Consider the following 15,942-nt stretch of genomic DNA (forward strand, 5'->3'; position numbering starts at 1 on the left):
GAAAACGACAGAATGTGTCACTGAGTTACCCCGTGAGGGTGGGCTGCGGATTACTTACGTTACCCCACAGGACCCATCTGTCCTACCCTACATGTAGGAATCTGCCATTTATGCTTCCTTTAAAAAGAGATTAAAGATAATTATTTTTATGGGCATTTGAATCGTAGCAAGAACCCCAGTTGTGCCAGGATGCACAGTTTGGCCCAGCATATTTACACAGAATGTTTTTTGTTTTTTAATTATCACGTACAATCTGTTCTGAGATGACTTCCATCTAGATGCAGGTGTCAGATTACATGACAAGTAGTGGCTGGGACTGATCTCACGTGCCATGAATGTATGAGCCTAACACATTTACAGTTCCACTATTTATGGACATCTGTTCTCCCTTTTCTTCTCATAATCTCTGGGACCTGCCTCCATTTCTGCTGGAGAGAGAGTTGAGAGGAAGAAAGATCTACAGCAGTAATACATGTCTGTGTTTACTCTCAGGAGAATTAAGGAAGGATACCAAGGAAGACGACCTTCAAATGTGTGTGCACAAGGGGACTAGTATTGTCATTTGTTTTCCTTGTGGTGCCTCTCACGGAGTTGGACCTGCTACACGCATTTGTCAGGCTAAGTGAATGGAAAAGAATTCTCTGTTCCAAGGAGTGGGAAGGAGAGGGATTTTTAGGGAAGAACCCAAAAGACAAGGGAGCATTTGACAAATACATTAGGGATGCAGGAGGAGTTTAGCATGGAAGGACATTCAAGAGGGTCCCAGAGAAGGGTCCAGCAATGGGAGGTCAGGGAACCATATAAGAGTCCTCGTGGAACAAGACAGACACTGGTAGTGTTCTCACATTGAATGATGACCGAGGATGACAGTAAGGTGAATCATGATGGGACCCGTGGCCTCAAGGTCCCAGTGAAACTAGAGCGTTTGGATATGGTGATCGATGACTTGGTCCTCTGGTACCGAGTTGGGGTGGAGGAGGGGGCATGCTCTCTGGGGGTGACGGCACCAAGCCAAATTACTTCAGATCTGGCCCTGACTCCTGGTGGTGAGGGAAGTAAACTGGGAACACCCTATCCCTGAACCCAAGAAAAGCTCCATAAGAGTGGCCCCCATCCCAGGGCACAGACACGAAGGACATGAAGACAGAGCAGCTCTGCTCCACCACCATCAGGCACACTTAGTCCATTGCCCAGGCAATCACTGACTCACTCAAAACCTCCGGTGTCTGGGGGCAAGAGTGAGAAATCAGTCCTCACCTCTCCAACATAACTGGGTTCTGGTTGCATCAAGCTACTGGGGAGTGCTAGGAAAACATAACCTCAAGGTGCAAACCTTCCTCCCCCCTTAAAAATCCTTAGTCCAGAGCAAAGTTTTCTTCTTTAAAGGTGAGAGAATCCAATCAGGAGTCTCTGAACGCCTGGTCTGTACGCAGGGAGATCAAGCAGGGAGAGGAAGGATATAGCACAACTTTGAGTCTCAGTCTCCAGCAATAGCCTCACCTCCCAAGAACAGCAGCACAGTGGAACACTCAGACTAACTAGAAGCAGCAGTGTCCTGGTACCTACCCCCATCACGCCAACCAGAAAGACAAAGACCAGCCTGTGTCTGCTTATCACCAGCAATTTATAAAACTGATTAAATGGAACCACGTGAAACTGCCAGTACTTCCATTTTGGTGGGCAAAAGAATGGAAATTCCATGTGGCTCAATCTAAAATTATCTAGGATAATAACCACTGCTGTGTCCCCACATCAACCACAAATAGTTAAAGAAGGTACAGATAGTGAAAATTAAACACCCTAATTCCCGGTCCTTGGTCACCTGCCGCTTCCCAGAAAGTGACGCAGAAAAAGATGCTGTTGTAGCACTCTGTTTTTCTAAGTTTCTACAGCAACATAAATTGGCCTTGACTTGACAATACTGCTGCTTTTGCCTCATATACCCTAAATACAAATGTTTATAGGGTTTCTCCCCAGAGTCAATCTAACCCCCCACATATACACACAGCAGAACAAACAATGCTTTTGCTGAGCCACTCCTCTGCTCAAGAACCTACGGTGGCTCCTTATTACCTTCTTGGGGGCCAAACTGAAACTCCTCAGCTTGACATGTAAAGCCCTCCATAATCCAGCGCCTCTACCCATCCCAACCCCACAGCTCCTTCACTCCTTACATCCACCCAAGACTCACCATCTTGTAAGACCTGGGACCCACATCCGCCTCCAGACCTTCCCTGACCTCACTTTCACAGTCAGCTCCCTCCCCGGAAGCTCTGTTTGTTCCTTAAGTCAACACTTCACATGAATACTTGAGACAGATACTGACGCTTGGCTGCTGGCTATCTGGTCTACCCTTCAGCACATCTATTAAAAATACTAGGCACTGCGGGTTTGGGCAACCAGTTCCCAGTGCTAACATCCAACATGAATACCAAGTCTCAGTCTGCCAGCTCTCCTTGGAGACAACGAAGGGTTACTCCTTTCAGCTCCGGTGGACATCACACCCCAGACCTCCCAAAGAGATTAAATAAGAGAGGTGGAAGAAAGCACGATCACAGACATCCATTTACCACAAGGAAATCGGCCAAAGCAGTGTTTATAAAGAAGACTAATACAGGCAAGGGAGAGCATGTGATAGCTTCATTTTAGAGGCATTCGAAGAACATTAAACACAGCGTCAGAGACCTCACTTAAACCCTGATTCTACCAGGCTCTTCCTAGCCATGGGACCTTGGGGAAGTTTTAGACTCTCTCTGAGCCTCAGTCTCTACCCTGCCAGCCTCACTCGTACTGAAAGTGCTCAGCCTGTGCTTGTTTTCTTCCATCTTTGGAAGAAACAGGTCTTGTAACCTTGGATTTCCCCCAAATCTATTGTACATCTCGAGAGCAAAGAGAAAACGATGCTAAATGTGACTCAGCTGGTGAATTTGTCATCCATGCAGTGATTGAAATAGGAAACCAGTAAGGACGGGATAATAAGAGGAACGCTCCAGCAAACTGAAGCAGTTCTGGGAGGCTAAACGAACTTCCTGCTCCCTGATCCTAGGATCCTCTGCCTGGTGTGAGCCAGTAACTGCATGGGCATTTTGCTCTTATTGCTTGTAATGGCTTTGGTCCCCAGCAATCCTGTCTTCTATCTGCCGCCACGATTCAGATGAGCTAGCATAACCTGACTCTACAGTGGTCAGACCTACATCCTTGCTACCACAGTGATGGGAAGTCACCTTAACCCAGTTTCCTGCATGATCACTTAATAACACTTCATTTACAAGGCTATTCATGGAGTTTAGGATCAAGATTTAAAAAAGAAAGGAAGAAAGAAAGAAAGAAAGAAAGAAAGAAAGAAAGAAAGAAAAGAAAAGAAACTATCCTGCAAAATTAATCTTTTACTCTTCTTTTTTAGTCAGAACAAAAAGAGTATACCTATTCCTAGTCATTTTTAAATCCTAACCCATATGTCTAACAAAGGAAAACTATGTCTGAGGTCACCACTAACTTTGGAATTCTCACCTTGATTCCTAGAGAGCTATAATGACACACGAGAAAAAGAAATGGGAGAATCACACCAGATTACTATCAGGCATAAGTAACACATCATCACTTTTTAAGCCTTTACAAATTATGGGTACTAAAAGAAATGGAAATTGGTGTTTCAAAACATCTGGTAATAGGCAGTACAAAAACAAAAAGTGACTGGAAGAAAGTCAAGGCATCTAGTGGGATAGAACCTCCTCTCCTAGTAGGGGAGTTCCTCCTAAAATACTTTCCCTTTTCTTGAACTCATATTTCTGAGTGGTTCCCCCAGACTGATCACGTTTGGCCCCAGGACGCCGCACTGAGGAACTTGTTCGCTTCCATTCTTTTGTAGACGATGAAGAAGGATCAGCTGGAATCGTTTCCCTTTCACTGAGTAATCATTTGTCCTGGGCTTTTTCCAGGGGCTATTTGGGAACAAACTCATTTTGTTCATATGCAGATTATGAAGCAGGAGAAACATTTGTGAACTTACATTTGATTATGCAAACATCCCAAGGAGGGTTTTCTAAACAAATAAAAAATTGGAATGCAGCCTCCAGTCGCTAAACCTCGGAAATGCTACTGTTTTTGTAACTTGCAAGCCTAGCCAACGTCCATATTGATCAAAGCCAGAGAAATTAATAAGGGTAAGGTAATAAGATGAACCTGCCATGCTATTTATTGGCCATCGTTACTGGTGACGCTTCAGTCTCCAATCAATGCTGTCGCTACTTAATCTTTATTACCAGCAGTACGCGAACCAAGACATCAAAACCAGTAATTAAAAAGACCTTTTCCAACTCTCATCTCAGAGGTGCCCCTGGTCTGGGTTGTCTTTTAATCTGCTGACCCACTCATGCCAATTCTCCTATGTGCCTCCCAGCTTATTGGCACAAGAAACTTGTACGGTCTCTGAGTGAAGGATATTTGCCAGTCCTTGTTATAGGCTGCCTAACAGATGCCCAATATTTCGTTCCTAAGCTACTCACTGATTTAAAGATGGAATTTACTAAACAAACAAACAAGAAACAGAATCAGATCCGTTAATCCAGAGAACAAACTGGTGGTTGCCAGAAGGGAGGGTTTGGGGGATGAGCAAAATGGGGGAGAGGGTGGGGGAGATACATGCTTTCAGTCATGGAATGAAAGACACAGCCCAGGGAATAGAGTCAATGATATTGTCATAGCGATGTACAGTGACAGATGGTAGCTACACTTGGAGTGAGCACAGCATAACATCTAGATTTGTCGAATCACTATGTTGTACACCCAAAACTAATCTAACATTGTGTGTCAACTGTACTTAATTAACAACAACAACAACAACAACAAAAAAGAAACCAATGAAGAAAAAGAAGAAAGCACGGGGCGCCTGGGTGGCTCAGTGGGTTGAAGCCTCTGCCTTTGGCTCAGGTCATGATCCCAGAGTCCTGGGATCGAGCCCCATATCTGGCTCTCTGCTCAGCGGGGAGCCTGCTTCCTCCTCTCTCTCTCTGCCTGCCTCTCTGCCTACTTCTAATCTCTGTCTGTCAAATACATAAATAAATCTTTTTAAAAAAAGAAGAAGAAGAAAGCACAATGGATACTGACCAGGCAAAACTGATCATTGCCTTGGACACCATAGTCCAGGGAGAATGCCATGTGAACATGAAGGTGGTCATCCACAAGCCAAGAAGAGAGCCCTACACCGGCTCCTACCCTCATGGCCCTCAGAAGGAACCAACACTGCTAGTTGGTTTTCAGACCTCCATTACTAGGAGACACTGTTGTTTATACCACCCCCTCCCCCTAAAAAAGAAGAACTTTACTGTCTCAGCTACTTTGGAGTTGCAATGAGTTAGTTAGAAGAGGATTTTCAAGTGAACAAGCTTACATATTTCCTCACTTTCAAAGCTCATCCCAACCCTCTTGGTAAGAACTCCTCCCACCCTTGGTTTCCCCGCTCCCTGCTCCCCGGATCTCACCCTGCACACACTACACACCTCATTACCACACCACACTTCTCACTTCCTCTTCTGCTGGTTTTATTGTGTCTGGAGAACCTCCATGTTCCACGCAAGCTAGAAAGCATATTCCTCTCTCCCCAAACATCGCAGGACACTCCACGACAAAGAGGACCAATGACCAAGGGAGGAACTTCCTGTCATTAGAAAGTAGGAAAGTAGGAACTTTCCTACTGTCATTAATGTGCCTCCTTTGGCATTCAGCTACACTGGCTAAGCCAACACCTCCCATCCCCTGTGTACTGTGTTCCATGGAGCAAGGCTTCTCACGTGTTAGAGCCCACACACCGCCTGCGAACCGTGTTCATGTACAGGAACTAATTCAGCCAGTCAAGGTCTAGGGTGGGTCCTGAAAGTCTGTGTCTCTAACAAGGTCCCAAGTGATGCCTACGCTGCTCGTTCAGGGACCGCACCTTGAGAAACACAGATATAGAGACAAGTTCCAGAGTATCCTTCTGGGAATGCCAGTCAGCTAACAGCAATTTCAAAGTGGCCCACAAACCAATTCCTGAAAGTAGTATTACAACCCACAGTACCTTTATTTTCACAAGGGGAGTAAGGAACATATGGTATGTAATTAAAACACAATGCGAACCAGTGCCTTGAAACCGAAAGTCCAGTCAGAGCTCCCTTGCCTGAGTTCTCACTGAAGTGCAGCCAACAGAAGCGAAAGAGGGAAGGACCACTTCGACGACCCAGAGTGGCCCCACAGCACTGCACTCACCTGGGAGCTTGTTGGAAATGCAGAATTCCAGGCCCTAGCCCAGACCTACAGCATCAGATTCTGCATTTGAACACAATCCACAGGTGGTCTGGTGCATCTGGAAGTTTAAGAAGCCCTGCTGCAGACTACCTTTTGCATCACCGAAGTGGCTGGCAGACCATGACGGGGGAGGTTATGAAGTCCTCGGACTGGTGCACATCCCTTTGATTATCACTGAAAGCATGGCCGTGTGACCCAACCCCATGCAAGGTGGGATCCAGGGACAGCTGTCACCTAGGGGCGGGTTTACTTCTCTGGAATGTATATGCACCAGTTGCCCGAGGGAGCGAGCGAAGAGGGAAGAGGAGGTGTTTTGTGCACACGCACCAGACACCTGGAAATAAGAAGGAGGAAGTAAGAAGATGAGAGAAGGTGGCAAAAGAGGCCGTGGAATGGCTTCTGCACCCGCCCTTCCGATCCTCAGAGCACAGGGTTAATAAGGGACACGGAAGGAGCTGGGTTTTGAAAGCCTGTGTGAGGCTCTGCGAACCAGATGACAAGATACAAGAGTAAACAGAGGCAGCCACCCTGCCTTCCCCAGCACAGCAGAAGAGGGCAATGTGGGGTCTTGGGGACACACAGACAGCAGGGGTGGGGGAGTGAGGAGTGACTTAACCTCTGGAGAAAGAGTAGGAGCTGCCATGTACATCAGCACAGATGACACCCTGTCCTGGGGACTCGGAGGACGCTGGCTGAGGTCCTGTGTAAGCAGGAGGGGCCACTAAAACTCCAAGCTGGGCATTAATATTAATGTGGCCTCATTTGCTCCCAGGGCCGGTGAGGCCTCAGACAATCCAGGGACCACAAGAATACCATTTCTCTCCAACAGCTTTTCCTCCAGATGAACCCTTCTCCCACTTTCTGATGATTTCATCACATGAAGCTTTTATGCTTCTCTTTTCCTTTCGGCTCTGGGTTTGCTGAGGCTCACCAGATGCTACCCTGTCGCTCAGGCTGTCCCTCATTGCAACATCCAATGCTGGGTTGCTTTGAAGGAAGCTTCCCCTGGGGATAGCTTATCCTTCTGTCTCACCCCTGGGTTTACTGTTTCCTCCCAACACACCCCAACTCACCCACGATCTCATCCCTGGGGTGTCACCTCTCACTCAGTAAAATTCCAACAGGGCATGGCTCCCAGACCAGGCTGTTGTTTTCTATGACCTGGATTTTTAATCCCAATTGTCTGCGGTGGCCCAAGAAACTTGATTTGGGTTGAATTTTGCTTTTCTCTGTGCTGTTCAGGGAGGCTCTTTGGAAGGACAAAGGACAATCTCCAGCTGACTCGATGCCTCCAAGACCTCATATTTTCCTTTTCCTGACTGGTCACCCAAAGGCCTTCCACAGACCACCAGACTCCACTGACCTGTGTCCTAACAATATCTAAACACACTGGGCTAGATAGAGTCACACCACAGTCCATTTCTCTAGGGGAGGCGGCAGAAATAATTCTACAAGCAAAATCCATCTTCTTTCTTTGAGAGAGATTGAGCACATGTATCCCCTTTCTCATCTTCCTGTTTTGGTTTGGATGGACCTCAGATTGATGCGGAGACACTGGGAATATTTGAACCATCTGAAAATGCCTGGTCCTGCAGACTCTCTGACCCCTTGTTTATCAGCTGCTCACCTGCAGGGCCGGTAGACACCTCCACTAAGCATTATTATACAGGACCACAGAGCCCATGGATTCCTTAAAAGCCCTTTTTAAATGATTTTGACCTCTTGATCAGACAACCACCACATACACCATATAATTAAATAGCAAGCAAGTAAAGCAACTTAAAAGGAAATGTTTCCAAAAAACACATGTTTTGGAAACAATAGATGTTTCCCTTATATTCAGGAGTGACAACATATTTGGAAAAGTACTGAGGCCTTTTACATAAAATAATGATAAGGGAATACTATGAATTATTGTATGCTAATAAAGAAGACAAGTTAATAAAATGGATGGATTCCATGAAAGATACATATTACCAAAGTTCCCTCAGGAAGAAATAACCTGATTAGCTCCACTGCACTCTTTATCTGAGGATTGGGAACATCAGATGGAGAAATAACTTTCCATAAATATTGAAGATGCGGTCATCACACAATTGATCAGGTTTACTGGTAAAAATTCTCAGAAATTGCTTATGTTGAAATATGCATCCTTTGTAAACAAAAGTAATGCCTTGGACCCACTCTAAGAAGGATGCAAAGGGAGTCCTAAGGAGGATGTGTGGGAGGAGAGACTGTGTGGGTGAAACTCTTTGTATGTTAGAACCAAAAGGCCAATAACCCAACACCCTCAGTTTTCAGAAACATAGACAAAGGGGTACACAATGGGCCCAAGGCCACACAGCCAATTAGTAAGAACACAAAGTGTCAATGGCCTCAGACAAATTTAGGGATGTCATTTGTAACCGTGGAATAAAGCAAAACTCCAGGGACCAACAAGAGGAAACAGAGCAGGACGCCAACTCATCAACAGAACCTAGGCAAAGCAGCCTCAGTTTAGCTCTGCCCTAATTGTTAAAGCAGCCAGCATCCCAACTGGGCAAAATAAAGTCACAGAGTATTCATGCCGCTGGCAATAAACAAGTGAGCTTTTTCCTGCTATCCCCATAGACAGAATGATCTAAAAACACAACTCCCTAAAGTGTATTAAGATTCCAAACAGAGTGATGTTGGGGTAAAGCAAATTGAGGTACAAACTTTTCTTCCTTTAGGGAATCCAAACAGGATTTGGTTTTCCTCTAATCTAAAAGTAGGGAAGTCACCGTGCCAAGACCAGGCCCCATAAAGCTCTAGCAGTGGGCCCAGTACCTACCCTGAGTGCCAGAGCCCAGAGGGACCTTGCCTTCATCTCTGCTGGTAGAGTACACTCGGTCCTCGCTGCCATGGGGGCCTGCATGGCCACCACCAGCCTGGCCTCCCAGGGGGATGGCCGTGAAGACCGTAACAAGGTGACAGGCATAAGGTCATCTGCGCCTGTAAGCACTCAGTCCATCATGGTTCAATCACACTGATGATGGTGGCACCAAGGCCAGCCAGCTCCTCTGCTAAGAAGCCAACCTCTGGGGCGCCTGGGTGGCTCAGTCGGCCAGGCGTTTGACTTTTGGCTTTGGCTCAGGTTATGATCTTGGGGTCGTGGGGGCTCCGTGCCTGGCAGTGAGTCTGCTTGAGATTCTCCTCCCCTGCTCCTGTCGTGTTCTCGTGGGCGCACATGCACACACGCTCCGTCACTCTCTCTCTAAAATAAATAAATAAATCTTAAAAAAGCAAAAAAAAAAAAAAAAGAAAGAAAGAAAGAAAGAAGAAGCAGCAGCAGCCAACCTCAGTGGGCAGAAAATGTATAAGGTTCCTTCAAAGAGCCCAACTGCTTCACGTAGGTCTTCTGAGAGCATCATTTATAAATGTTTTAGCCAAGATCGGCGTCTCCAGAACCTCGATACGAGTAAACCGTGGCAGGTTCTGGGGTTAAACTTCTCCAGGGTCCCTTGCAATGAGCTCTTCTGACATGAAATATGTCATTGGCAGGGACGGGGTCTACTAAATAAATGGACCTCGCCTGGCAAGATTCCAAGCCCACAGACCCAATGCCAGGCAGGCGGTAGGCTGGCGATAAACAGGTGTTGCGTGAAAGAACCCAATAGTTCCTTAATTGTGTTAATGATAACAACCTACCGGCTGAGTCCACAATCGCCAGGAAGGTCGAGGATGACCAAAGAAATCCTACACCTTCTGTTTCTGCCCCCAAGTCTATCTAAAGCTACTCAGTTATCCACATTCCTCAGTTATCTACATTCTCGAGGGTCAGCACAGTCATGGATGGAGGTGCCCAGCTCGATCCCCCTAGCAGGCGGTGGCCCCCACCCACCGGTTCTTACCAACTTTGGCTATTAAACGGTTACCACTACTCTCGTTTCCAGAATTACCCTCTGCTGACTGGAGACACCCACCCAGGAGGTTACACAGCCACCACCACTTTCACCAGTGTGGCCCACAATCAGTGACTGATGGGGACAGGGAAGGATACCAAAGACCAGTCCCTCACCCAGGAGGGCCCAGTTTTGTGCGCAGTGGAAGCTCCAGAACTCCCGTGGGCTCGGGCTGCGTCATCCTTGCTTAGCTGTGTCCCCTGCTCCCCCTTCCCCCTACCTCCCTTCTCCTGACAAGTCTCCCTCAAAATCATATACATAAGGATCCTGAGCTCAGGTTCTGTTTCCAGGGAACATGAACTTTAACCATTGCCTAAAATTATGAAAGGCCTTTAAATCTCAAAATAAAAAGGAACACTGAGTGTTCTGCAACATGTTTTTTCAAATTCATTCTCAGAAGCATCCCCTCTTTCATGTTTCATTAAAAACAAAGGGCAGTTGGGGCACCTGGGTGGCTCAGTGGGTTAAGCCTCTGCCTTTGGCTCCGGTCATGATATCAGGGTCCTAGGATTGAGCCCTGCATTGGGCTCTCTGGTCAGCAGGGAGCCTGCTTCCCCCCCTCCTTCTGTCTGCCTCTCTGCCTACTTGTGATCTCTCTCTCTGTCAAATAAATAAATAAAATCTTTAAAAAGGGGGGGGACAATTAATTACCCAGAAATGCCTAAAGTGTGTTCAAACTATTTCTCTCACACACACCATCTTTCCTACCTTTGGTCTGGTCTGCAATCGATCATCTAATATCATTTCTCCAAGATGTCTTCCATGAAGATCCTCAACCGCTCCATCCCCCTCACTCAGCAAACTGCGGCTGCTTCCCTCCCAGCTTACCACTACTGGTGTTACAATATTTACCTGATGCTCTAACCCCTGTCTCCCAGCCCTCCAGCTCTGTACCAGCTAATATAATGGGCACTGACTACATGGGGCTATTTGCAATTTCAATTTAAACTAATTAAAATTACTGTGCCTAGGCTGGGTGGCCTAGGAGACCCTCAGTAAGTAAATTTCCCAATATCTAATTTTCTAACATTTATACTAAAAACTGATGTTTTCTAGGATAGAAAAAGAACTGTAAGAACCTTTAAGAAAGAGTTCCTTAAAAAGCACCAAAGAATATGACTGTTACTGGTTGAATTTTGAGTGGATGGTAGTTAATTGTAGGTTAAGAAAACACAATGCCAGCCTCCAGATCGAGGCAGCCAGCTAGCCAAAAACTGCTGAGAATTTTTGACAGTTATTCAAGGCAGCATGGAGAATATAAAACTTTCCTCGTTTATCCCCCCTGGGATGGGCAGATATTTAAAATTCCACTCCCTCCTCCCCACAGAATAAAAACCCATCATGTATGTTTTTTCTTTGTTAAAATCTTCACTTAAGACTACTTAAAAGCCCACAAGTCCTGTTTATGGCCAAGCAAACAGTGGGGGGAGGGGCAAGATAGAGAGAGCTATCACTCTGTCTCCCTACCCATCTCCTCTCCATCTCTCCACCAACACTTCTCCACCAACAGCTTCACAAAGACACCTACTTTGTACTCATGATGAAGAGAGCAAGCTAAAAAAGAGAACCAGGCAGCCTCTGCTGTCTTTGCTCTGTAATGTAGACAAAGCAACTGGGGAAAAAAGCCAATAACTAACAAATGCTCCAGGGAGCATGGGAACCACAGGGGTCTTTCAACTGGTTCTTGGATTTTTTTTCATTTATTCTTTATTTCTCCTTAATGTGAGCGTGGACACCTGTTTCCCTTTCACACTATGGGACATCTCTGGAAAAATACCATCTTCAAAACCAGCAAGACATCTTCAGCTATGCCATTCTTATGGAAAATGATCAACTTCTTTGAATTCTAAATTAATACTAATGGCATTAGAGGGAAAGCACTCCAAGGTTCAAACAGCCAACACACAGTAGACTTAAAACTTTGCAAAGGAGCTTCTTCAAAATTACATTACAGGGCGGGGTCTACAATCCTTGGTCATCGGCTGACTTCAAGTTCCAAAAAGAAAATGGAGCTTCAATCTAATACACTCAACTGCTTTCTGTCTCCTTTTCCTTCTTGAATTAATATGGCCAATGATTTTGGTTTTCTTAACTCAAACACAAGGTAAGACCCTGCCCAGGGCTGTGGTGTCCTTTTATTTTGTTCTACATCAACAGTGTACATAGAGCCTCACTGAAGATTACTGATATCATCTTTTTATCCAGACTCACAATATAAACATGTTATTACTAACAAGTGTCAATCATCTAAGGGAAGACTATGATGTTGGGGCTAGTGATGACTAGTGCCAGTCAGAGACACTGATGAGCAAATTTACCTGACTGTCCATTCCAGAATATGAAGTCTTCATCAGTTAAACATATCCATTCTTCCTAGGGCACCTGGGTGGCTCAGTTGGTTAAGTGTCCAACTCTTGATTTCAGCTCAGGTCATGATCTCAGGGTCGTGAGGTCAAGCTCCATGCCGGGCGTGAATCCTGGTTGGGATTCTCCCTCTCCCTAGTCTCCCCCAACTCACTTGCATGTTTTCTCTCTCTCTCTCTCTCAAAAAAAGTCAATTCTTTCCAATTGTAATTTGTAGATTTGATGCCATTTAAGTACTGATGCAATTTTTGAGAGAGGACAGGAGAGAGATGAGAATGAGTAAAGAAGATAGTAAAATATATTACGGAACTCCAATTGCAAGATCTTGGTACTTACACAAGAATAGCTGGATTTGAGGAAAAAAGAAAAACTGTAGCCTCAAAATAGATACCACCTTGCATGAGAATTTGATGTATAATACAAGATCATTACAAACTAAACAGAAAGGTAAGAATCATTTTTACTCAGTACTGAAATAATTGGTTAATAATTGGAAGTGAAATGAATTTGGATTCCAGATGACTTAAAAGCCACAGAAACACATAAATAAATTGTATTTTGATATTAATCAAACCACGGAAGGGAGAACGAGTTTGGACACTGGAAGCATTAAAGGAGGTCACACGTGTAAGATCCCAAGCTCTCAGGCATCAGCACAGGATGGAGAAATGGAGGATGGACTGACTTCGGTGTTGGCACCCCACATGGACAGAGCTGGCGCCATGTGGCAGGTAGGTAGGGGCCTCAAAGGCCAAGCTCAGCAGCTACCATAAGAAGGATTCTTACCGCTAAGAATTCCATGTGGACTAAGCAGCCTTCGTCCATCTCCAACCCTCCAAGCAGGATGGACACAATGGCAGTGTCCCCAGTCTTATCTGTTCTGCAAGAGAAGCAGCCCACAGGATTCCACCCAGAGTCCAGTGGCCCCATTCAACCCAAAAGGGTCTTGGGTTGGACTCTCCCAAAAGCAGAGCCTGGGTCAGGATTTGAGTTGAGTTGGGAGGTGACCCCAGCACGTGCGAAGGGCGAAGCAATGAGGCTCTACAGCAGCGCAGGAAAGCTGGCCGCTGCTGTGGACAACCTGGGCTCGGCTTGGAGAGGAACCTTCTGGGGGAACGGGTAGAATATGCCCGAGGGTTGTCCCACCAGAGGGGCAAGGTAACTGTGATATTCACCCGCCCATTCTCCTCCATGAGGGGTTGGGGGCAGCACCAGAGGCATTAACTCTCCAGCACTTCTAGCTTTCTCCAAGAATGGGCAAGCCAGTCTCCTACAGCCAGAGAAAGCCCTCAAATGCGGTTGCAGCAGCTTGTAGGGGAACCATAAGAACAGGAACTAAGGCCAGGGCTGATAGCATCTGCTAAAGAAGAAGAGCACACAGATATCTGGGCTGTCTGCCACAGATGGAGGGACTCGAGGATTCTGGTTACAGCCCATCGAAAGTTAACACAATGTCTGAACTACACAGAACACCAGCTTCACCCAACCCATTCCCAGAAGAGACGTTCCAAAAACGAGGACACTGTGGCCAGGGACATCCGCTCCTCCGACCAGCCCTGATGCCTAGCAATGGTTCCCAAAGGTGCCCTGGACTAGCTCGCGGGTGCGGAGCCAGCTCTTAGGAAAAATGCTCCACTAGTCTTGGGGGGAGTCCAAGATGAAAAGACACAATGCCTGTGCTCCGGTAGCATGTGGTCTCTGGAGATGACAGGTCAGCACTTCCTTACAGACCATTTGTCACCAGTTCCAAAGAGATGTAGCAGAGCCTGGGTCCCCTGGAGGACGTCAGAAGCTCTGCCATGAAGGTCATGGCTGTGCCGAGGCCAAGAGATAAGTAGCAGTTGGTTATGAGTGAGAACACACAAACGGAAACCACTTCTGGCAGCTTGCTCCTGGGGCTTCCATCAGGTAGATTAGGTTAATAACTCACACAAAGAGGAAACACCAGGTTACATTTTAAATTATTTCCTGCCCATAACTTTAATTCGCATAAGATCTCACTCTGGCCACCCCAATGATTTGTCTTCAGTTTGTGACCTTTTTATTGGTGTGTCTGTTTGGATGCCCTCGCATTCTCTGACCACGGCTTCCCCTGAGGGCAGAGTTTCCAGATTCCTTGTTACATAATTACCCAGAGATCGTTTTAACCTGCGCCACACCTGTTCTCTCCTTGGAGAATTTTGAGTATCTCTGTCCAAAAAGAAAGAAAGAAAGAAAGAAAAACAGACTTGGTGCTCTTAAAAACCAAAAGCAGATAACCAATCTCAATTTATATGATCTGACAGCTTCTCTCTCAGAACCATCCACGATTTTCTCAAATATTTTTCACTTTCTCGAAACACGGAGAAGACACAGAGGATGTGCCTAATCAGACCACAGAGAACCTGCTCCAACAGGTCAGGAGTAACGGGCACATCAGAAAGGCTAACAAAGCCAATCCTATCATCCAAACCAGCACTAACAAAAAGTCCTGGAGAGGAAAAAACAGACACTACAAGATGCTGCCGTTCCTCAACTCGGTTCAGGAAAGCTCAAGCCAGTCAGGAAAGATGGAACGATGACTCTAGGTAGCCCAGCTCCAGCCTGGAGCTCTTCTGTGCTTCCTGTGGACACAGGTGGCCCTCACTCTGGTCAATGGCACCGTCAGCCACCCTGACCCCATGGTGATGAGCCATCTCTGACTCCTCTTTCCTCCCCACACCTCCCCCAGCCAGTCTCCGAGTCCTGTGGATTCCACCTCCCAATCTCTCTCAAATCTGGCACCTTCTCTCCACTTCCATAACTACTTACAGCCTCCGTGCCTCCCCTTGGCACATGGGACCTGAACCCCCACACCCCCTCCCCACCCCACCCCTACCTCTACCCCACCCCTGTCTCTGGCCCTCCACTAACCTACCCACGCCTGGGCAAGCAGTATTTCTGAGCCACAAAGCCGGGCATCTGCCTCCTTCATTAAACACTCCAGGGTTTTTTTCCCACCTGCTTCTCAAATTCCCGAGGATCCTCAGACACATTCCAGGGGTTTGCCAGTTCTCTCCAATTATGTTTGTTTAACTTTGTGCTTTCATTTCTGTGATAATCTTTTTTAAGATTATCCATAGAAAAATCAACAGAAACACAGTCTGGATCGTGTGAACAAACATGTTACGCTAAGTGCTGCCCGTAGTTTCACAGACTGTTTTTGTACGTTTATGATATAGTTAGCGACCGGAAATATGTCACAGGCTAATAAGAACATCACAAATCAGACTTAACAGAGAGACCTAATAAGAACTGAGCCATTGGGCAACCCATGTAGCACAACACATAGCACACCAAATTCGCAAGACCTGATCAGTTGTTTTTAGAATCAGAAACAGTGATTTCATTGTAG

Source organism: Enhydra lutris, unplaced genomic scaffold (genome assembly GCF_002288905.1).
Source record: "Enhydra lutris kenyoni isolate GAN:26980312 unplaced genomic scaffold, ASM228890v2 scaffoldscaffold66, whole genome shotgun sequence".
Classification (NCBI taxonomy): domain Eukaryota; kingdom Metazoa; phylum Chordata; class Mammalia; order Carnivora; family Mustelidae; genus Enhydra; species Enhydra lutris.